Below are 24,454 nucleotides of genomic sequence, written 5' to 3'. Positions count from 1 at the left end.
ATTCCTGCGATGTTATTGAATATTAAAATAAGCAGCAAAATGACTACAGCTTCTAACTCCTGCTGTGCATATTGTAGAGTGAGCAGAATTACATTTACTACAACCCTGGCTTGTATTAAACTAATCAACTACACAGTGGCATTTATTGGAAGAACAGGAGGAAGGGGAAGGTTGAAAGAATTAACAGTGATTACTTGCAGCAAATGAATAACAAAATACATTTAAATATAAGGATTAATATCCAAGATCACATTGCAGGAAGGAACAAAATGACTTGTTCCTAAGCAAAAATGTATGCATTGTCAGGTAAGGTAAAAAAAATAGCAGTTTATTTAGTTAACCTCATTTACTGATTCCATTATTTTATTTTTTTAGATAAAACAATAAAAAGAGTAAGGTAATGGAAAATCTACAAAACTGGATTCTGATTGAAAAGTAATAAGCTGGAGACACACATTAAATAGCTGACCGACAGCTATCTCTCCTGACTCCCTCATACACATACATGTTTGGTTATGTGCATTCTATGCGGAGAGTGGAGGAAGATGCTACCAGACTCTTCTGACTGTGGTTTATCTCCAGGGAGAACAAAATATTCATTTCAACCGATCCTTTTCTCCCCCGACATCATCTGTCGGGGAGAGACGGGGGCTCCCTTATATACATTAGAGTATCTTCTGAAGCCGCCAGTACAGTACACAGTAAACTAATGTGTATGTAGGCCTTAAGACATGCCCGGATAATTAATGGGCACAAACTGCCTGCCTGATATTTGTCAGATCATGAGCAGAGGTTTACATGCAGCAATCACCTCAACTGTATGGGAATGGGTGATTGCAGTAGCTACTAAAATCAATTATGAACCTAGAGAGTTATTTTTTTCTTGGTAGGTGATCTTATACAGGACTATAGGCTGTCTAGAAATAATTATTTTGGGTGCTGCATCAATGATGCATTCACCCGATGATTGAGTGCACATTTGCATTGGCCAGTTATTGGAAATGGGCATTTGTAAAAACACTAGTTAGCAATAATTGCCAGATAATCAACCTGTATATAAGGGGCTTATACAGTACTATATGTTGAAAACCATTAAACAATAAATCCCCCAGCTCCTCCTCCCAGTCCCTCCCACCGGGATTCGTCGGATTCGTTTCAGGCAAATTACGTCGGGATTCGAGTCCACGAATCCCACGAATCCAGCAAGATTCGAGGGATTCGTGGATTCGACGAATCCCCCGTCCCATCCCTAATTTTAGCCTACTAGGTCCCAGCGCAAAATTTTTCAGTGACTGCATTGTCATGACTATGAGGTTCAGGGGTAGGCAGGGGACCCCTTGCGTTGTTGCGTTGATGGTGATGGAGATAGTTGTACCTGTAGCCATGGTGATGGTGGTAGGGGCACTGGTAGCGACAGTGGCAAATACAGAGCAGGAAATTAAGGGGGGCACAGAGCCCACAATGACATATCACAGTCTGATAAAAGTGTCCGGTAGCATGAGAATGACGATGATTGTGTGTTGTACGGGACCTGGGAGCTAGAACTGGGTGCTGAGAAGGAAGTAACATCAGAGGGGAAGGGTGGTGACAATGGCAGCAATAACAAGCAAAGCCAACATATGGCCTGAAAATACCAAAAAACTGCTACCAGGACCAGATTTGTTTCTGTCATAATCAGTTTAGGAACTGGTGATGCCGCTGAAATGTGGTTGCTGGCTTAAAACATGCCAGACCTCAGCCAAGTTTGTCTGCCACTAGCTCTGTGCAAATATCTCCTGTCTGGACGTTTTTCTCCACAGTGCCAGATAGCAAAAGCATTGCCTCGTGCAAGATCTGCAGAATTAAAATAAGCTATAGGCGTTCATACAAAACATTGGCACCACAGTGTTACGGATCAGTGAGTGTGGACCCAATGTGCCAACTAACTGGTTTGGCTCTGAGCTTAACCTAAGGCCATTATTTAGGTTTTCTACTGGTATTAACCCTTTAACTTCTGTACAGAGATCTGGACTTTGCTGCAGGGGAGCAAGCATACTGCTAAATTTTGGGATTGTGCCAGTATAGTTGGCAGCTAACCCACTGTGGTCAGGGATTCTGGTGCAAGCACCAGGGACTCAGGAGAACAAAAACTCTCCAAAAACTTTCCAAGAACACTTCGGATGTCAATGGAAGAACCCGAGCATTAAACCAGGCACCCGGGGGAGGGTGCCTGGTTCGTAGGAAAAGGTCAGAAATTGATGGAAACAACACCAAAATGGTTCGGAAACAGCATGGGGAGGATGTCTGGATGCATCTTGGACTCCCAGGTCACTGCTGGAAACGATGTTGTCCGAGTAGTACGCCACTTTTACAGACTGACAATAATGCGCACCAAACCGAAGATAAAATCTATTTTAGAGGAAAAATTGTTAGGAAACATTCTTTCCTGAATATTTACTTGTATATAAAGTACAAGTGCTGCCAAAAACTACAAGGAAGAGGCACTCCGATTCAACCTGTATATCACATAAAGAAGGGCCTCATTTACATTGTGGTACAATTGTTCAGGTAGTAGGACTCCTACACTGATAAAGTCTATGCACTAAGGGAAAGGGCTGCCAAAAATTACAAGGGACCTGCACTCCAATACACCATTTATTACACATAAAGGAGGGCATCATACACACCCTTGAAAAATTCTGAATGATGGTCTGCTAGTGACCCTCTAAAACATTAGGGATGAGCGCCTGCTGCAGATCTGACTAACAAAAAAAAAATTGTTGGCGAGGGCCTGCTGCCGAGCTGACCATCTAAAAAAAATTGTGGACGAGGGCCTGCTGCCAAGATGATCATCTAAAAAAAAATTGTGGGCGAGGGCCTCCTGCCGAACTGACCATCTAAAAATTTAGGGGTGAGGGTCTTCTGCTGAGCTGATCCTCTAAAACATTATGGTTGAGGGCCTGCTGGTGAACCTCTAAAACATTAGGAGCGAGGGCAGCCTAATAGTCATGTTGATATGATGGAGTAGGAGGCGGAGGACGAGAAAAGGGAGATTGAACCATATACCCTTTTTAGTGGTGGAAGGGATGCATGGGAATACAGTGTATTCAATAGACCATAAAGGCCACATTTAGAGTGCCTTTATGTTCAGCTGCTTTCCTCTGGTGGAGTAGAGAAGTCAGGGGAAATCCAGGCCTTGTTCATTTTTATGAGAGTCAACCGGTCAGCATTTTCAGTTGACAGGCAGATGCGCTTATCAGTTATTATGCCCCAGCAGCACTAAATGCTGCTCTGACAAAACGCTGGCAGAGGGGCAGGCCATCACCTCTAAGGCGTAGAGCGTCAGTTCGTGCCACGTGTCCAGCTTGGACAACTAATAGTTGTAAGGCACATAGGAATCACTAAGAACGCTGACACGGTCTACTACGTACTCCTTCACCATCTTCCAATACTTTTCTCTCCTTGTGACACTAGGCCGCGCATCAGGTTGAGGGTGCTGGTGGGGTGTCATAAAACTGTCCCATGCCTTGGAGAGTGTTGCCCTGTCTCTGTTGGAACTGCTATGTTTTTCCCTCTTCTCCCCTAATCGGTTGGGCAAGGAACTATGTACTCTGCAGCCAGCATTGTCAGCTGGAAATTTTGGAGCAATTTTTCCACAAGGACCTTCTGTTATTGCACCATTTTGCTCATCCTCTCCACCACAGGAATGAGAGATGAGAAGTTCTATTTGTAGCGGGGTCGAGAAGGGTGAACAACCTGTAATCGGTGTTGGCCAAAATGCGTACAACACAAGGGTCACTGGAAAGGCAACATAACATAAAGTCAGCCATGTGTCCCAACAGACAAGACTTTGATGTCCTCATCAGGAGGATGACTCTCAATCTCCTTATCCTCTTCCTCCTCTTCTACCCATCCACGCTGAACAGATGGAATAAAACTTCCATGGGTACTGCCCTCTGTAGCGGAGGCAACCGTCTCCTGCTCCTCCTCATCATCATCAACCAATTTGCGCTGAGAAGACGAACTGAGTGTAGTCTGGCTATCACCCTGTGTACTTTCTTCCCCATTTCCACCTCTTCCACATGCAAAGCGTCCGCCTTAATTGTGAGCAGCGAGCATTTGAGTAGACACAAAAGTGGGATGGTTACGCTGATAATAGCGTTATTGTCGCTCACCATCTGTGTTGATTCCTCAAAGTTGCGTAAAACCTCACAGAGGTCAGACATCCATGCCCACTTGTCGCTTGTGAAGAGCGGAAGCTGATTGGAAAGGCAACGACCATGTTGCAGCTGGTATACCACTACTGCCCTCTGCTGCTCACAAAGCCTGGCCTACATGTGGAACGTGGAGTTCCAGTGCGTGCTCACGTCGCACAACAGTCAGTGAGCTGGTAATTGCAAGTGCTGCTGCAGCGTTGACAGACCGGCGGAAGCTGTCAATGACTTGCGGAAATGGGCACACACGTGGCGCACCTTCACCAGTAGCTCAGGCAAATTGTGGTAGGTTTTGAGAAACCGCTGAACCATTAGGTTGAACACGTGGGCTAGGCATGGTATGTGTGTGAGCTTGCCGAGCTCCAAAGCCGCCACCAAGTTACGGCTATTATCAGACACAACCATGCCTGGTTCTAGGCTGAGTGGCGAGAGCCACAGCTCAGTCTGGTCCCTTATCCCCTGCCACAGCTCTGCGGCAGTGTGCTGTTTGTCACCTAAGCAGGTCAGTTTAAGCACGGCCTGTTGCCGCTTCAGTGCTACACTGCTTCTAGCTACTGATTGATGGCTGATTGGTTCTGCAAGATGATAATTCAGAGGTGGAAGAGGAGGAGGAGAAGGGAGGGGGGGGGGGGTTGCAGCCACTAACGTAGGTGGCGGCGGAAACCCACCGCCTGATAAAAAAATTACACTGAAGTAATGTCACTGATATTTAGGTTGCACAAACGTTATACAGAAGTATAGCGCAAGTAATGTCACTGTCACCACCGCCTAATAAAATATTACACTGAATGAATGTCACAGATATTTAGGTTGCACAAACGTTACACAGGAGGTATAGCGCAAATAATGTCGCTGTCACCACCGCCTAATAAAAAATTACACTGAATGAATGTCACTGATATTTAGGATGCACAAACGTTTTACAGGAGATGTAGTGCAGGTAATGTTACTGTCACCAGCAGCTAATAAAAAATTACACTAAATTAATGTCACTGATATTTAGGATGAGCAAATGTTATACAGTAGATATAGCGCAGGTAATGTCACTGCCACAAGCAGCAAAAAAATTGGACTGAATGTCACTGATATTTTGGATATGGAAACGTTATACAGGAGATGTAGCGCAGGTAATGTAACTGTCTGCAGCGGATACCGTCTACAGAAAAAGTACACTGGATGTCACAGATATTTTTAGGTTGTGCACACGTTACACAGGAGATGTAGCGCAGATAATGTCGCTGTCACCAGCAGCGAAAAAAATTACACTTAATGTCACTGATATTTCGGATGCGCTTACTTTATACTGGAGATGTAGCGCAGGTAATGTCGCTGCCACCAGCAGCAAAAAAATTAGACTGAATGTCACTGATATTTTGGATACGCAAACGTTATACAGGAGATATGCTGCAGGTAATGTAACTGTCCGCAGCGCACACCGTCTACGGAAAAAGTACACTGGATGTCACAGATATTTTTAGGCTGCGCACACGTTAGACAGGAGATGTAACACAGATAATGTCTCTGTCTGCAGCGGCCACACAATTGCAAGCTATTTAGTGTAGGTTGCGCTAAAAATATATATTGCTGCCAGATACAACTATAGTCCATAACCCCTTAGTGACCTGTTTGGGCCTTTATGACCAAGCGTTTTTCTTCCTTTTTTCATCATCGCGTTCCAAGAGCTATAACTTTTGTATTTTTTCGTCTATATAGCTTTATGAGGGCTTGTTTTTTACGGGACAAGTTGTAGTTTTTAATGGCGCCATTTTGGGGTTCACATAACTTTCTGATTAACTTTTATTAACTCTTTCTGGGAGGGAGATGGGGAAAAATAGCAATACTGCCACTGCGTTTTTACATTATAAATTTTATGGCGTTCATTTTTCGGTACAAATAACATAATATCTTTATTCTCTGGGTCAGTACGATTACAGTGATACTAAATACTTATAATTTTGTTTACGTTTTACTACTTTTTTTGCAGTAAAACCCCTTTTATTACCAAAAAAATGATTTTGCATTGCCACTTCACAAGACCCATAACTTTTTTTATTTTTTTATATGGAATTGTGTGAGGGCTTGATTTTTGAAAGACAACTTGTATTTTTCATTGGTATGATTTTGGAGTAAATGCCGCTTTTTGATCGCTTGTTATTACGTTTTTTTCGGTGGAAACTAAGAATAAATTCGAAATTCAGTCTTTTTTTTTTACGGCGTTCACCATAGGGGATAATTTATGTAATATTTATGTAGTCCCGGTCGGTATGGACGCGGCAATACCAAACATATGGGGGATATTTTCTTTTTGCAATTTTTTTCATTGAAAAGCGTATTTTCAATGGGAAAAAAAGCATATTTTTTTATTTTATGGAATTTTTTTTATTTAATAAATGTGTATTTTTTTTCTATTTTTTTTACTACTTAATAGTCCCACAAGGGGACTATAATATACAGTATTTTGATTGCTTTTAAAATGTAATGCATTATCTCTATAATGCATTGCATTTCAATAGCAATGTTATTCAAACATTGACCAGCAGGCTGCGCCAGAGAGGCACAGCCTGCTGGAAGTAACGGAAGACAGGCTCGGGCCCTGATCGGGAAGCAAGGTAAGCTTCCTAACACATCAGCACCCCGCGATCGCATTTTCGGGGTGCTGATGGGAGACAGAGGGAGACCGCTCCCTCTGTCACCACTTTACATGCAGCAGGCGCCATTGCGCCCGGGATGTAAAGGGTTAAGCAGCCCGGATCGGCACTCCTGCCAGTCCGGGCTGTTAGAGCAGGGACCCTGCTCTCATGTAAGAGCCAGGTCCGCGCTCCTCGCTGCACGGGGGAGCCGTGCAGCGCTTAGACTGGGCCGCCGTAAAAACGCGGCAGCCCAGCCTAAGGCCCCTTAGTGACCGCCGTAAAAACACGTATGGGTGGTCACTAAGGGGTTAAAAGGACTTTTGGGTCTATAACAAATATAAAAACTAAAATATTCCTATTTCCCTCCATTTACTATCTCACCCTTCTTCTCTCCAGCTCTCCATGACTAAGATTGAGCTGAACATGTGTCATCGGGTGCTATATAGCACCCGATGACGCATTCCGGTCAGCCAATCACTGTAATGTCAGTAACCAACATGGCTACGGCATTACAGTGAATGTCAGTACTTACCTGCACGTTTATTGGCTGCGTACCTGCGTACCTCCATGAGCTATAATCTGGGTGTGTAACACACGCTTCGACGAAAGATTAGCGAGGTTTTAAAGATCAATTACTACAGCGACTATTGCTCAGTGTAATGTGACCACATTCTAATGCTAATGAGTCGTTAGCTATTCAATATTCAATCATCATCGATACAAAGTCAACATAACTAATCTAACCCTAACTTCCACCTGGCCATGTTTCTGGAAGTGCATTCACTGCCATACCACTTAGTGGATTCTGATGCCTTTAGGAAGCTAATGGCATGCGATCAGCCTAGCTGGAGGATACCTATTTTATCTGCCTCCTCCATGCCATCCTTTTATGGACATCCTCCTGTCCCCAACAGAAGCATGGCAGAGTGTTGTTTCTTCTTTCCCTTCCTTCTATCATTTGTGAAAAGTGAAGAATTGCCATGCTGTATAAGAGCTGATTTGTCTGGGTAAGGCCTCTTTCACACGAGCGAGTATTCCGCGCGGGTGCAATGCGTGACGTGAATGCATTGCACCCGCACTGAATCCTGACCCATTCATTTCTATAGGGCTGTGCACACGAGCGGTGATTTTTACGCATCACTTGTGCGTTGCGTGAAAATCGCAGCATGTTCTACACTGCGTGCAGAATTATTAGGCAAATGAGTATTTTGACCACATCATCCTCTTTATGCATGTTGTCTTACTCCAAGCTGTATAGGCTCGAAAGCCTACTACCAATTAAGCATATTAGGTGATGTGCATCTCTGTAATGAGAAGGGGTGTGGTCTAATGACATCAACACCCTATATTAGGTGTGCATAATTATTAGGCAACTTCCTTTCCTTTGGCAAAATGGGTCAAAAGAAGGACTTGACAGGCTCAGAAAAGTCAAAAATAGTGAGATATCTTGCAGAGGGATGCAGCACTCTTAAAATTGCAAAGCTTCTGAAGCGTGATCATCGAACAACGCTTGACGTTTCATTCAAAATAGTCAACAGGGTCGCAAGAAGCGTGTGGAAAAACCAAGGCGCAAAATAACTGCCCATGAACTGAGAAAAGTCAAGCGTGCAGCTGCCAAGATGCCACTTGCCACCAGTTTGGCCATATTTCAGAGCTGCAACATCACTGGAGTGCCCAAAAGCACAAGGTGTGCAATACTCAGAGACATGGCCAAGGTAAGAAAGGCTGAAAGACGACCACCACTGAACAAGACACACAAGCTGAAACGTCAAGACTGGGCCAAGAAATATCTCAAGACTGATTTTTCTAAGGTTTTATGGACTGATGAAATGAGAGTGAGTCTTGATGGGCCAGATGGATGGGCCCGTGGCTGGATTGGTAAAGGGCAGAGAGCTCCAGTCCGACTCAGACGCCAGCAAGGTGGAGGTGGAGTACTGGTTTGGGCTGGTATCATCAAAGATGAGCTTGTGGGGCCTTTTCGGGTTGAGGATGGAGTCAAGCTCAACTCCCAGTCCTACTGCCAGTTTCTGGAAGACACCTTCTTCAAGCAGTGGTACAGAAGAAGTCTGCATCCTTCAAGAAAAACATGATTTTCATGCAGGACAATGCTCCATCACACGCGTCCAAGTACTCCACAGCGTGGCTGGCAAGAAAGGGTATAAAAGAAGAAAATCTAATGACATGGCCTCCTTGTTCACCTGATCTGAACCCCATTGAGAACCTGTGGTCCATCATCAAATGTGAGATTTAAAAGGAGGGAAAACAGTACACCTCTCTGAACAGTGTCTGGGAGGCTGTGGTTGCTGCTGCACGCAATGTTGATGGTGAACAGATCAAAACACTGACAGAATCCATGGATGGCAGGCTTTTGAGTGTCCTTGCAAAGAAAGGTGGCTATATTGGTCACTGATTTGTTTTTGTTTTGTTTTTGAATGTCAGAAATGTATATTTGTGAATGTTGAGATGTTATATTGGTTTCACTGGTAAAAATAAATAATTGAAATGGGTATATATTTGTTTTTTGTTAAGTTGCCTAATAATTATGCACAGTAATAGTCACCTGCACACACAGATATCCCCCTAAAATAGCTAAAACTAAAAACAAACTAAAAACTACTTCCAAAAATATTCAGCTTTGATATTAATGAGTTTTTTGGGTTCATTGAGAACATGGTTGTTGTTCAATAATAAAATTAATCCTCAAAAATACAACTTGCCTAATAATTCTGCACTCCCTGTATATTCTGCATTTTTCACACAACGCAGGCCCTATAGAAGTGAATGGGGCTGCGTGAAAATTGCAAGCATCTGCAAGCAAGTGCGGATGCGGTGCGATTTTCACGCACGGTTGCTAAGAGACGATCGGGATGGGGACCCGATCATTATTATTTTCCCTTATAATATGGTTATAAGGGAAAATAATAGCATTCTTAATACAGAATGCATAGTACAATGGGGCTGGAGGGGTTAAAAAAAATAAAAAAAATAATATAACTCACCTTAATCCACTTGATCGCGCAGCCCGGCTTCTCTTCTGTCTTCTTCTTTGCTGTGCACAGGAAAAGGACCTTTCATGACGTCACTGCGATCATCACATGGTCCGTCACATGATCCATCACCATGGTAAAAGATCATGTGATGAGCACAGTGACGTCATCAAAGGTCCTTTGCCTCAAAGAAGAAGACAGAAGAGATGCCGGCTGCGCGAACAAGTGGATTAATGTGAGTTAATTTTATAACAATCTACACAACCTTGAACCCAAACCTGAAGTTCTGTGAAGAAGTTCGGGTCTGGGTACCACATTCAGTTTTTTATCACGCGCGTGCAAAACACCTTGCACCCGCGCGATAAAAAAATGAATCACGGAACGCAATCGCAGTCAAAACTGACTGCAATTGGGTACCTACTCGCGCGGGTTTGCCACAACGCATCCGGACCTTATCCGGACACGTTTGTGTGAAAGAGGCCTAAGAGTAACCACACAGCCAATCTCTTGTTAAAATGCATCAAGCAGCAAACATCCTTCTGGCTGTCTTCCTGCCAACTCCAACTGGGTAAGGTGGACACTGGAAATGGCAGGAACATCGTGGCCATACTACATTTAGGGGAAATAACATATGATCCCTGTACTGAAGAATTTGATCAATTTAGTTATGTAATGCTTTTTGAAAGAGTACACTTGCTTGCAGAGTCTGTCATTGCACAGATTAATCTGTGATGATCCAACTGGAATAAGGATGATGGATGGGGGATGAGGATGAAGAGCTACCACTGGATGAGGAGGAGGTGGTGGTGGAAGAGCAGGAGACTGATGATGATCATAACACCAGCCCTGATGACGAATCATTTCAGTGGAGGGCGGAGCACTATGGTGGTTCTTCTAGCACACTGTCCAGAATGGCAAGCTGTATGTTTGCTTGCTTATGTAATGACAGCTGTATCATTATCATGAGAAAGCGCAAAATGTCATAAAAAAGATAACCTCTTAAAAATTTTATTCCTAGGAGATGTAATAGTGCTATATACCAATTTTCAGGCCAATTGGAGCAACTTCCATTTGTATAAATTTGATTCAGGTTGAAATCAATTTTTTTATATTTGCTGAATCAAACATGAAGCAATTTTCAAGACATTCGCTCATCTCTAATATATACCTTTCTGCATATGAGTGTATGTGCTGTCACTTAAGATGTGTGCACAACCAAAAAATTCTACATGTAGTAAAATAAAAATACATCTGTCATTAAAAAACAACATTTTGTCACTTATTTTGACATACACCTAGGAGATCAACATCCAAATTGATCCTAGTTTAGGTCATGGGCCATGGCTGCGCCTGTGATCATTTTTTACAACTTCAAAGACCGTATAAAATTGCTGTTCTACATCTTTTCGGTGTGTTTGTACTTCCTAGCATAAAAAAATAAATAAAACAAATAAATAGAAGAAAAATAGAAAAAAACAGACATTCCCAGCTAAAGCAAACCCATGTGTTTTTAGTACCTGTGTGAACCTGAACCTGTGTCAAGCACCGTCCACATTTCCGTTTTTCACTGTTGATAGGAGATGCTCTGGAAATAAATTTTTGGCTGAGTGGTGTCCGTGGATTACGGATGACACATGGAGGGTAAAAATGGACACACGGACCAAACATGGATCCTTCACGGATGAAACACAGACGCTTTTTTTACACAGACTTGAAAATGATATGGAAATGTGGACAAGGCCTCAATGTTCGATCAGTGAATTCCATCACTGATTGTGAGCCAAAACCAGGTGTGGGTATAAAATCAGAACATGTGCAAATCTTTCCCTTAGGCCCCTTTCACACAGGCAAGTTTTCCATGCGGGTGCAATGCGTGAGGTGAACACATTGCACCCTCACTGAATCTGGACCCATTCATTTCTATGGAGCTGTGCACGAGTGATGATTTTCGCACCTCACTTGTGCGTTGCGTGGAAATCACAGCATGCTCTACATTTTTTCACGCGATGCAGGCCCCATAGAAGTGAATGGGGCTGCGTAAAAATCGCAAGCATTCCCAAGCAAGTGCGGATGCAGTGCGATTTTCACGCATGGTTGCTAGGTGACAATCGGGATTGGGACCCGATCTTTATTATTTTCCCTTATAACATGGTTATAAGGGAAAATAATAGCATTCTTAATACAAAATGCTAAGTAAATTAGGGATTAGAGTTGAGCGGACACCTAGATGTTCGGGTTGGACGGGTTCGGCTGAACTTCCCAAAAAAGTTTGAGTTCGGGACCCGAACTTGACCCCAAACCCGAAACCATTGAAGTCAATGGGGACCCGAAACTTTTGAGCACTAAAATGGCTCTAAAAATGTCAGGGCTAGAGGGCTGCAAATGCAAGCAAAACGTGGTTAAGAGTATGACAAGTGCTTTGCAAACAAATGTGGATAGGGAAATGACTTTAAATAACATAAAATACGTAAAAATAAAGAATAATAATCTTGATCTAGGAGGACGAGGTCCATATGGAGTAGGAGGTTGAGGAGGCAGTGGGTGTGGCGGTGTAGGTAGAAGCGGGGGTGGAGGAGGAGGAGGTAGCGTACACTGCTTTTTGGTTTTACATTTATTTATTTTTTTTAAATTAGGGTACACCCCAAAACATTGGGAAATATAACCTGTGATAACCCCCTCCAGTCGTGCTAAACACACGTTCAGACAATACACTGGCTGCAGGGCAGGCCAGCACCTCCAAGGCGTAAAGGGCAAGCTCAGGCCATGTGCCCAATTTGGAGACCCAGAAGTTGCAGGGGGCAGACCCATCAGTCAGTTCGTGTAGGCGTGTGCACACATACTGCCCCACCATGTCGCACGTTCCCGTGATGTTCACGATCCAATTGGATATCTGCTCTATCAACTTTCGATGTTCTTTTCTGCGCCTACCATGCTGATCACAGTTAGAGGCGAATCAGGGTTCCACGCCATAGAGGGAGCGTGAGAAAGGGATAGCACATCCAAGGGAGATCAATGGATGAAATTTAATTGTGATCGAGCGGAAATGTGGGAGAAGTTATTAAAACTGAAGAATCGAAGGAAAAGAGGGGGCGGGGCGGCAATTACCCACTCCCGACTTGGGGAGGAAGTGACGATAAATAACAATACAGGACTCTTAAGATGCCCTGTTATTGAAATGATTAATAAAAAATTATAGGGAATATCACTGGGGTATTTAGGATTTGAAAACGTTAGCCAGGAGAGGCCCTGTTGCCGCTTTGTTGACTCTAGATAACTTCTGCCTGATCGCACGTCACCGTGACTTCCACGATCCATTTGGATATCTTCTCTATCAACTTTCTATGTTCTTTTCTGAGCCTACCATGTTGATCACGGTTATAGGCGAATCAGGGTTCCACGCCGAAGAGGGAGCGTGAGAAAAAGAGACCACATCAAAGGGAGGTTAATTTTTAGAAAATAAATATGATTGAGCAGAAAAGTGGGACAAATTATTGACACGCAAAAGTGGGACAAGTTGTTAAAGTTTAAGCATTGAATGAAAGGAGGGGGCGCGCATCAATTAAAGAAGAATTTTTGAAATTTAATTCCCTGTCACCTATGCAGAGCAGGGGTTTGCATACGGCAAAATTGGTAAAATGATACCTGACTATGTAACAGACATTTTTTTGAAATTTATGTCCCTATCACCTATGCAGAGCAGAGGTTTAATCACGGCAAAAATTGTCAAATGTCACCCAAGAATGTAACAGAAAAATGTTTTTACCTGTCTACTAGGTATAACAGGGGTATATCACAGCCAAAAATTTGTGAATTTCACCTGAGAATGTAACAGACAAGTTAGTGAAATTTTTTTTAACTGTCTATTAGGTACAGCAGGGGTATATCACACCCAAAAATTGGTGAATTTCACCAGAATTAAAAAAAAAAATTATTCATACACTTCTAACATTTGCTTTTTATTTTATATTATTTTTAAAGTTGCATAGTAAATAGTTTATGGTAAACATTATATCCAATACATGCTGTATTTTGAAGGGGGAAAAAACGCCTCCCCCTCCCAAGAAAAACCGAAAAATTTAACAAACCAAAATGCATAAAACACTTTTGTGTGAAATCAGGAACCAACCTTAGTCTATGTTTACAACTGCATTAGAAATTCTACATTTCTACTCTATCATAAAAGCAGAAAAATTGAATTCAAACTGAGATAGATACATTATATGGTGCTTTTTTTATTTTTATAATAAATGTAAAGACATTTATAAGGATAAGTACAACAAACAAAGTCAATAACATAAAACTGTATGTAATGTGGGTGCATACAATGAAGTGGGTGTACATCAACACATCTAGATGGGTATGTAAAATGAGCAATAATTTATGTTAACATTAGGCATAAAATATCTTGTGGTCAATCCTTAGTAAATTGGTTTATATAGTTTAATATATCAGCTATCCAAGTGGTAGTACATTGCATAGGTTGTTTCTATGATTTACCCAATTCCTCTATCTGGCCCTGAAAGTAGGTATCGTGCGAGCTTCAGTTGCAGCAATTTCCTCAAATCTTTATATGGCATCCACCTTCTTCCTCCTGCTTTCAGCCAGAAACGTGTAATGAGAAGGCGAGCCGCCATGAGAAGGGTGTGGAATAGGGGAGTGACATTAAGAGGTGTATCTGAGGGTGGTAAGCTCAATAGGGCCAGAAGTGGAGAAGGTGGGATAGAGCTTTTACATATTTTGTTGCACTGTTTAAATAAATCCATCCACCAATGTAAGATAAGAGGGCATAACCACCAGGTGTGGAAATAAGTGCCTTTATCTGCCCCACACCTCCAACACCCATCAAAATTTTAGTTGTCATATCTGGAAATAACATCTGGTGTTTTGTACCACCTTGTGAGTATTTTATAGCCGTTTTCCTGTATGAGTACACACCGTGATGATGTATGTGAGAAATAAAAAGTTTTGTGCCGAGAAGGAGGTTTTTAAATCCCTCTCCCAAAGACCTATAAAATAAGGTTTCGGCATCAGGACAGGGTTATTGAGTTTTTTGAATATTAGCAAGATTATTATTTTTAGGCTGCATATCCATCCCTCAAACCACGTAATGGGTCTTGTAAGGGCCTGAAAAGGTATGTGTTTAGTTATATAGGAATGAAGGAAGGAGGTCAGGGAGGGAAAAGCGTCGGAAGGAGAAAGCAGAGTGGTCATGTCTCGTACCATTACGGATACTGAATGTAGGGGATATAATATCGTTTGCTAGCACTGTTGCAGAGGCATTCGAGTACATGGCAAATGTGGCATTTATAAAGGGTGTAGGGATATCAAATTTGGTCAGGATATGATGCATAAATTCCCAATTAACCCTATTGAATGCCTTTTCTGCATCATGCTTAACAGGGCAAGGGGGGTGGGGTTTTTATTTTATTTTATTTGCATGATAGAGGGCATTTAGGATTCTAGTAGAGTTATCTTTCCCTCTTGTCCCTTGACAAAGCCCGTCTGATCTCTATGAATCAAAGTGGGGAGGTGAGATGAGAGGCGATTGGCAAGCATTTTTGCTAGTAGTTTTAAGTCCAGATTCAACAGGGAGATAGGGCGGTAGTTCGAACAATGGGCAGGGTCCTTGCCTTCTATGGGAAGGATGGTGATATAGGCCCTGGTCATGTCTGATGTTAAGGGGGAACTTTGAAGAGATTGATTACAAATTTGCAACAGGTGAGGGATTAGGGATTTACTGAATGTGCGGTAATATAGAGCTGGGAGGCCATCAGGGCCTAGGGCCGTACCATTTGATACGTTTTTTTCTAGTTTTTCCTAGCTCTTTAGAACTGAAGGGAGAACTTAGGGCTAAATTTTGGGCATCATCTAACTTAGGGAGAGAAACAGAGCTGAGGAATGAATTGATAGATTCGGAGAGGGTTTGGTTAGTATTCTGGGGAATATGTTGTGGGATATTGTAAAGTGTTTGATAGTAAGTTTGGAATTGAAGAGCAATTTCCTTAGTTGTTATGGCTATCTCTCCGTTCTGTTTATTAATTTTATTTATGAAGTTTTGTGCTTTCCTCTTTTTAATAAAGCTCATCATCAATTTGGAGGCTTTATTCCCATGTGCAAAATACTTAAAGGGCTTCTGTCACCCCACTAAACTCATTTTTTTGGGGGGGGTACTTATAATCCCTATACTGCGATTTATCCATACATAATGTAATTAATCATTTTGGTTCAGTAGATACTGCAAAAAACGTACTTTTATAATATGCAAATTACCTGTTTACCAACAAGTAGGGCGGCTACTTGCTGGTAGCAGCCGCATCCTCCTATCATAAAGACACCCGCTCCTCATGTTGATTGACAGGGCCAGCGGACGCGCTCGTTCTCTGCTGGCCCTGTCTGCATTCAAAATCTGGCGCCGGCGCCGTACCTGTCTTGAGTCAGCGCAGGCGCACTGAGGGGAGGACGCTCGCTTGGCCGCTCCATCCTCAATACGCCTGCGCCGGTGACGTCACATCTACACCCGGCGCAGGCGCACTGAGGAAGGAGTGGCCGAGCGAGCGTCCTCCCCTCAGTGCGCCTGCGCCGACTGAAGACAGGTACGGCGCCAGCGCCAGATTTTGAATGCAGACAGGGCCAGCAGAGAACGAGCGCGTCCGCTGGCCCTGTCAATCAACATGAGGAGGGGGCGTCTTTATGATAGGAGGATGCGGCTGCTACCAGCAAGTAGCCGCCCTACTTGCTGGTAGACAGGTAATTTGCATATTATGAAAGTACGTTTTTTGCAGTATCTACTGAACCAAAATGATTACTTACATTATGTATGGATAAATCGCAGTATAGGGATTATAAGTACCCAAAAAAAAAAAAGAGTTTAGTGGGGTGCCAGAAGCCCTTTAAATTGGGAGTGCAAATAGTATTTAGCTGATTTGATGTTGAGATGTTTTTTTAGTTCTGATTTAAGATCATTAAGCTGGGAAAGATGAGCCTCCAGCAGGGAATTTTTATGTAGGCCTTCAATTCTTTGGATTTCTGAAAGGAGCATATCCATCCGTGCTGTTCTTTTCTTTTTTTTAAATAAGTTCCCAATTTAATAAATTGGCCTCTCACTATATGTGAGGATGTTTCAGGGATGGCATTCAGATGGAAATACTCATCCAGAAGATTTTGTACCTGAGTTTTAAATTCCGGGATTGTGATTAATTGTTCATTTAGCCTCCATTTGAATGCCTTGGGGACTTGTTGGGGGGTAGTAAGAGATAAGTATATTGGGGAGTGGTCTGAAAGGTGTATGGAACCTATTTCAGTTTTAGTGCAGTATTGGAGGTGCTCTTTGGATATAAAAAGATAGTCTAATCTGTGGTAGGATCTATGTAAATTGGAGTAAAAGGTATAATCCCTACTCTGTGGCTTTAGGAGTCTCCATGCATCCACCAAATGGAAGTTGTGGAATTGTTTGCGTATGGCCCTTTTTTGGGAAAGAGTACATTTTTGGGAAGAGGAGTCTAACAATGGCTCTAAAGAAATATTGAAATCTCCACCCATAATGACCACGCCCTCTTTAAATCTCTCCGCAAATGTGTATTTTGGGCGTAAATGTTAATCAATGTATATATCTAATTCGCAATGGTTCCTTTCAGCATTATATAGCGACCCTCAGGATCTTGGACATGGGAACAGTATTGAAATGGATATCCTTTCCTAAAACTAATACTAACGCCCCTGGAGGCTGAGGAGTCGGATCCACAGTGGTACCATATTGGGAAACTCGAGTATGACAGATTGGGGTATTGGTCAAATTTAAAGTGTGTTTCTTGGAGGAAAACTACTAAACTACCATTTTTTTTTTAGTTGGGAGAGAATTTGTGATCTTTTGGAGGGTGATCTAAAGCCTTTAACATTATATGAGGAAATATGAAGATCGTCATAATTTCTTGTAAATGTGGGTGACAAAGACGCAATGGAAATTTAGGAGCGGTAAAGACCCTGAGTACTCAGCCTCCAGGAGTGCATCAATCCCTCCTACAGGAAGAGAAAATATTGTGTAAGATAGGGCCAGGGGCTATCCATAGTATTTAGTATATTGGGCAGACTAGATGGGCCAAATGGTTCTTATCTGCCGACACATTTTATGTTTCTATGTGTGTCCAGAAACCTTTTGTACACAGCAGTACCCTTTTGAACAAAAATTTACAAAAACAGGAAAAGAGCAATTAGCAAAGAATGAAGACCCTGCAATTGCTAACCAAAAGAACAGTAATAACATTATGCATGTATATAAGTGTAGAAAATCTCAGATTCCGGAAGTACAGGATAAAATAGGTAGGGGGGTAGGAAGAACTGAGTTCTTGATTAGGACACCCTTAGTAGGATTTGGTAACCAATTAGAAAAGTGAGGTTAGTGAACATTGATAGGTATCACGGAAAGTAAGATATAGGAGAATTTGAGTGGGAAAGGGAGACACGGAAAGAGAGAGATATAAAATGGTGGAATACGTTCATATATAGATCAGGAAATGTCCTCCAGAGTCATAATTTCTCCACTGAAAGACATCTTGGTGTCGGACCAGGGGTATTTCTTCTGAATCTCTGAAGTTTTGGTGTGCAATGTCTTTCCCACTGCTCCACATGAGGTAAGTCTGGCAGAGAGGACAGATCTTGAACCGGGTCTCAGTTTTGGATGTCTAAAGGGCCACATCCTAGGAGATCGTATGCAGGTTCCAAGTCCTGGAATGAAGTCTACGTCCCTCAAACATAAATGAGATGCCAAATGGGAATGACCATCTATAAATTATTTTGTTGCCTCTGAGACAGTCAGTCAGCGGCTTGATAGCTCTTTTTTTCCTCAGGGTAGACTGGGCCAGATCTTGGAAAATTAGAATGTTGTAGCCATCCCAATGTATTGGAGCAGAGGTCATGCTTTAGATATAATCACTTCTTTAACTGAGAATGCCAGGAATTTATAAATCACGTCCCTGGGAGGTTCCGAGGAAGCTGGTTTAGGCTTTAAGGCCCTATGAGCCCTCTCTAGGATAACCTCATGGGCTGTATCAGGACCCAGAAGAGATAAGCAAATTTGCACCACTGTGTTGGAAAGATCGCACGCTGCTACTGTCTCAGGTATGCCGCGAAAGCGAAGATTATTGCGCCTACCTCTATTCTCCTAGTCTTCAATAGCGCTGAAAAGAGAGTTCAGATGTTTTTGTATAGAGGAGATGCTTTGTGACATCGCTTGTTGATGCTTTATAATGCTGGCCTGGGAGTCTTCCAGGGTCTTGACTCTTCTCCCTATCTGCCTCATATCTTGTTTGATGGCCGATAAGTCTGTGCTGATCGGTTCTAGTGCTGAGGCTAGTGAGGAAGATAAGGCTTCTTTCAGGTAGAAGCGGGATATAGGCATGTTGTCTGTGTCATCTCCGCTTTCCCAGTCCTGTGCTGGTTGTTCCGCTTGCCTGCGGCTTGAAGCGCCTGGAGTGGCTGGCGCCATCTCGGATTCTCGGGCAGCGGCAGCAGCGGCTGCTTTTTTAATTAATTTTTCCATGTTGCCGCCGTTTGTAGCTGATCTATGTTGACCAGTGGCTTCCACAGCCTTTGAGCCACCTATCTTGACCATTTTGGTGTTTCCACGCTTTAGTAACAAGCTGTAGTACGGAGCAGCGAGGTTAAGCAGCCATATCGCACAGGCGCAAGCTCCGCCCTCAATTTCACCAGAAAATTTAGCAGACAAATTAGTGACATTTTTTAACTGTCTACTAGGTACAGACGAGGTGTATTGCACCCAAAAATTGGTGAATTTCACCTGAATATGTAACAGACAAAATAGTGAAATGTTACCTGTCTACTAGGTAGAGCAGCTGTATATCACACCCAAAAATTGGTTTCACCCGAATATGTAACAGACAAATTAGTGATTTTTTTTTACCTGTCTACTAGGTATAGGGCAGACTAGATGGGCCAAATGGTTCTTATCTGCCGACACATTCTATGTTTCTATGTTTCTATAGCAATGGTATATCACACCAAAAAATTGGTAAATTTCACCCGAAAATGTTATAGACAAATTAATGATTTTTTTTTTATCGGTCTACTAGGTATAGCAGTGGTATATCACACCCAAAAATTTGTGAATTTCAACAGAAAATGTAACAGACAAATTAGTGATTTTTTTTTACGTGTCTACTAGGTATAGCAGTGGTATATCACACCCAAAAATTGTTGAATTTCACCCAAAAATGTAACAGACAAATTAGTGAAATTACATAAAATAAAATAAACTTGATTTATGAGGTGGAGGTCCATATGGAGTAGGAGTTTGAGTAGGCGGTGGACGTAGCGGTGTAGGTGGAAGCGGCGGTGGAGGAGGGCAAGGTAGCCAACACTGGTTTTTGGTTTTATTTTTTCATATATATTTTTTTTAATAGGGTACACTCCAAAAGAGGGTAAAATATCCAAAATACAACAATTAGCAATTAAGCTGTAGTATAACAATGGCTGGTTAAGGCCGGTATACATGTCTATTCTGCACAAGGTACGGACAAGTCCTGTGAGATCCATGCCTGGTTCATTTTAATAAACGTGAGCTTGTCCACATTGGCTGTGGACAGGCAAAACATTGGGAAATATAACCTGTGATAACCCCCTCCAGTCGTGCTAAACACACGTTCAGAGAATACACTGGCTGCAGGGCAGGCCAGCACCTCCAAGGCGTAAAGGGCAAGTTCAGGCCATGTGCCCAATTTGGAGACCGAGAAGTTGAAGGAGGCAGACCCGTCATTCAGTACGTGTAGGCATGTGCACACATACTGCTCCACCATGTTGCTGAAATGCTGCCTCCTGCTAAGACGTTCCATATCAGCTGGTGGTGCTGGTTGTTGTGCCCTGGCTGGACAATTGAGTACGTGGCGTTTGTGGTTACAGGAACCCACCCTCAGAGCCACTTGTGAATGACTGGCCGGAAACCCTATGAAATGATCCCTCTTCCTCCTGCTCCTCCTGTGCCATATCCTCTTCCATCATCGGCAGCAGCGTTTTTTATTAAGGAGGCATAGAAGTGGGATAGTAACGCTGAGAACGGCGTTATCGGCACTGTCCATGTTGGTAGAGTACTTGAAACGGCGCAACAAGGAACACAGGTCTCGCGAGGAGGCCCAGTCATTGGTGGTGAAGGGGTGCTGTTCCGCAGAGCAACTCATCCGTGCTTGCGGAAACTCCACTATCGCCTGCTGCTGCTCGCACAGTCCGGCCAGCATATGCAAGGTAGAATTCCACCTTGTGGGCACGTCGCATTTAAGGCGGTCAGCACTTTATGCAGCAGCTCTGACATATCGGGGTAGTTTTTAAGGAACCTCTGCACCACCAAATTCAGCACATGCGCCAGGCAAGGGATGTGCGTCAAACCGGCTAGTCCCAGAGATGCTATGAGATTTCACCCATTATCGCACACCACCAGGCCGGGCTTGAGGCTAACTGGCATCAACCACTCATCGGTCTGTTGTTCAATGCCCGTCCACAGCTCCTGCGCGGTGTGTTTTTTTCACCCCAAACAGATACGTTTTAAAACTGCCTGCTGTTGTTTACCCCTGGCTGTAGTAAAGGTGTTACGCTGACCGAATGAGGAGCCGGTAGAGGATGAGGAAGCTGAGTAAGAGGAGCAAGCAACAGGAGGCAAACTGAAGCACCCTGCAAATCTCGCTGGTGTAAGGACATGTGCCAAACTGCTATACGCCTCATGCACAGCCGCCACTGCATTTACCCAGTGTGCTGATGGAGATATAACGTCCCTGACCGTGCTTACTCGTCCACGTATCCGTGTTAGGTGGACATTGCCACAGAAGGCGTTGCATAGTGCCTGATTTTGTCCCCCACTTGGTTGTGCAAGGAAGAAATGGCACGCATGGAAAAGTAGTGGAGGCTGGGCATGACGTACTGTGGGACAGCCACCGCCATATGGCTTTTAAAACTCCACCAGACAGAGTGACAGCATTTCAAAGGACAGTAATTTTGAAATGCTGACATTCAGGGCCAAGGATCGCGGGTGGGTAGGGGGGTACTTCCTCTTCCGCTCCAGTGTTTGGGAGATGGAGAGCTAAATGCTTCCGTGGGACATTGTGGAGATGCTTGGTGACCCAGGTGGTGGTGTTGCTGGAAGATCCTCTGTTTGCGGGGTGGCAGGTGGCACTGTCACTCCAGAGGTGGATGAAGAGGCCGAGACTGCAGAAGAAGAGGAAGCAGGAGGAGCCAGAGACCTTTCTTGGTTTTTGAGGTGTCTATTCCACTGCAGCTCTTGCTTAGCACTTAGATGCCTGTTCAGTAGGAGGCGTACTGTCTAGAGGACGCCCGCTCTGCTTTTGCACTCTGCTCCCTCTTCTGCCGTGCTGGTGGCTCTGTGCGATCACCGCCTCTTCCTCTGAACTACATAGGTCACTCCCATGACCTTGATTCCATGTGGGGTCGAGGACCTCATCGTCCTCCACATCATCTTCCACCCAGTCTTCACCCCTGCCCTCCTTGTCGGTCTGCACACTGCAGAAAGCCACAGCAGTTGGCACCTATCTTTCGTCATCATCCGAGACTTCTTGCAATGGTCCTCCCATGTACTCATCTTGAAACATAATTGGTTGAGCTTCGGGGCATTCAATATCTTCCACTTCTGGGGCAGGGCTATGTGGATGGTCCTGGGAAAGCCTGCTAGCAGAATCATCAAAAAGCAGAAGAGACTGCTGCATGACTTGAGGCTCAGACTGCTTTGCTGATTTGCAAGGGGGTGAGGTGAAAGACTGATGGACATCGGCTGCAGGTGCCAACTCTCATCTTTCAGCAGGAGACTGGGTGGGAGACAATGTACAGGAACTGGAGGCACTGACCGCAACCCAATCTACTATCGCCTGTACTTGTTCTGGCCTCACCATTCGTAGAGCCGCATTAGGCCCGACCAAATACCGCTGAAGGTTCTGTCGCCTACTCGAACCTGAGGAAGGTGTTTCCCTTGTGCATGTAGCTGGCGCAGATCAACCACATCCTCTCCCTACAAAAGGAGCTCCACCAGCAGCACCACGACCGGGGCCACTTCCCTTATTTGACGCTCTCCTTATAGTTCTCAAATTTAGGATCTTGCCCAAAATGGGTGTTTTTTTTAATAACAGAATAAAACACCAGTATCTAACGCGTGTATCTCCCACTGACAGATTTAGCAAATGCTGGAAATATAGTATTTTGCCCAAAATAGGTGTTTTTTTTAATAAAAGATTAGAACAGCAGTATCTAACGCATGTATCTCACACTGACAGATGCAGGCAAGACCACAAATTTAGTTTTTTGCCCAAAATAGGTGTTTTTTAATAGCAGAATAGAACACCAGTATCTAACGCGTGCATCTCACAATGACAGATGCTGCAAAGGCTGCAATATTACAGGGAGTGCAGAATTATTAGGCAAGTTGTATTTTTGAGGATTAATTTTATTATTGAACAACAACCATGTTCTCAATGAACCCAAAAAACTCATTAATATCAAAGCTGAATATTTTTGGAAGTAGTTTTTAGTTTGCTTTTAGTTTTAGCTATTTTAGGGGGATATCTGTGTGTGCAGGTGACTATTACTGTGCATAATTATTAGGCAACTTAACAAAAAACAAATATATACCCATTTCAATTATTTATTTTTACCAGTGAAACCAATATAACATCTCAACATTCACAAATATACATTTCTGACATTTCAAAAAAAAACTAAAACAAATCAGTGACCAATATAGCCACCTTTCTTTGCAAGGACACTCAAAAGCCTGCCATCCATGGATTCTGTCAGTGTTTTGATCTGTTCACCATCAACATTGCGTGCAGCTGCAACCACAGCCTCCCAGACACTGTTCAGAGAGGTGTACTGTTTTCCCTCCTTGTAAATCTCACATTTGATGATGGACCACAGGTTCTCAATGGGGTTCAGATCAGGTGAACAAGGAGGCCATGTCATTAGATTTTCTTCTTTTATACCCTTTCTTGCCAGCCACGCTGTGGAGTACTTGGACGCGTGTGATGGAGCATTGTCCTGCATGAAAATCATGTTTTTCTTGAAGGATGCAGACTTCTTCTGTACCACTGCTTGAAGAAGGTGTCTTCCAGAAACTGGCAGTAGGACTGGGAGTTGAGCTTGACTCCATCCTCAACCCGAAAAGGCCCCACAAGCTCATCTTTGATGATACCAGCCCAAACCAGTACTCCACCTCCACCTTGCTGGCGTCTGAGTCGGACTGGAGCTCTCTGCCCTTTACCAATCCAGCCACGGGCCCATCCATCTGGCCCATCAAGACTCACTCTCATTTCATCAGTCCATAAAACCTTAGAAAAATCAGTCTTGAGATATTTCTTGGCCCAGTCTTGACGTTTCAGCTTGTGTGTCTTGTTCAGTGGTGGTCGTCTTTCAGCCTTTCTTACCTTGGCCATGTCTCTGAGTATTGCACACCTAGTGCTTTTGGGCACTCCAGTGATGTTGCAGCTCTGAAATATGGCCAAACTGGTGGCAAGTGGCATCTTGGCAGCTGCACGCTTGACTTTTCTCAGTTCATGGGCAGTTATTTTGCGCCTTGGTTTTTCCACATGCTTCTTGCGACCCTGTTGACTATTTTGAATGAAACGCTTGATTGTTCGATGAT

This window comes from Bufo bufo, chromosome 3 (assembly GCF_905171765.1).
Source record: "Bufo bufo chromosome 3, aBufBuf1.1, whole genome shotgun sequence".
Taxonomy (NCBI): Eukaryota; Metazoa; Chordata; class Amphibia; order Anura; family Bufonidae; genus Bufo; species Bufo bufo.
The sequence above is the reverse complement of the archived record's forward strand: the minus strand, read 5'-3'. Positions refer to the sequence as shown.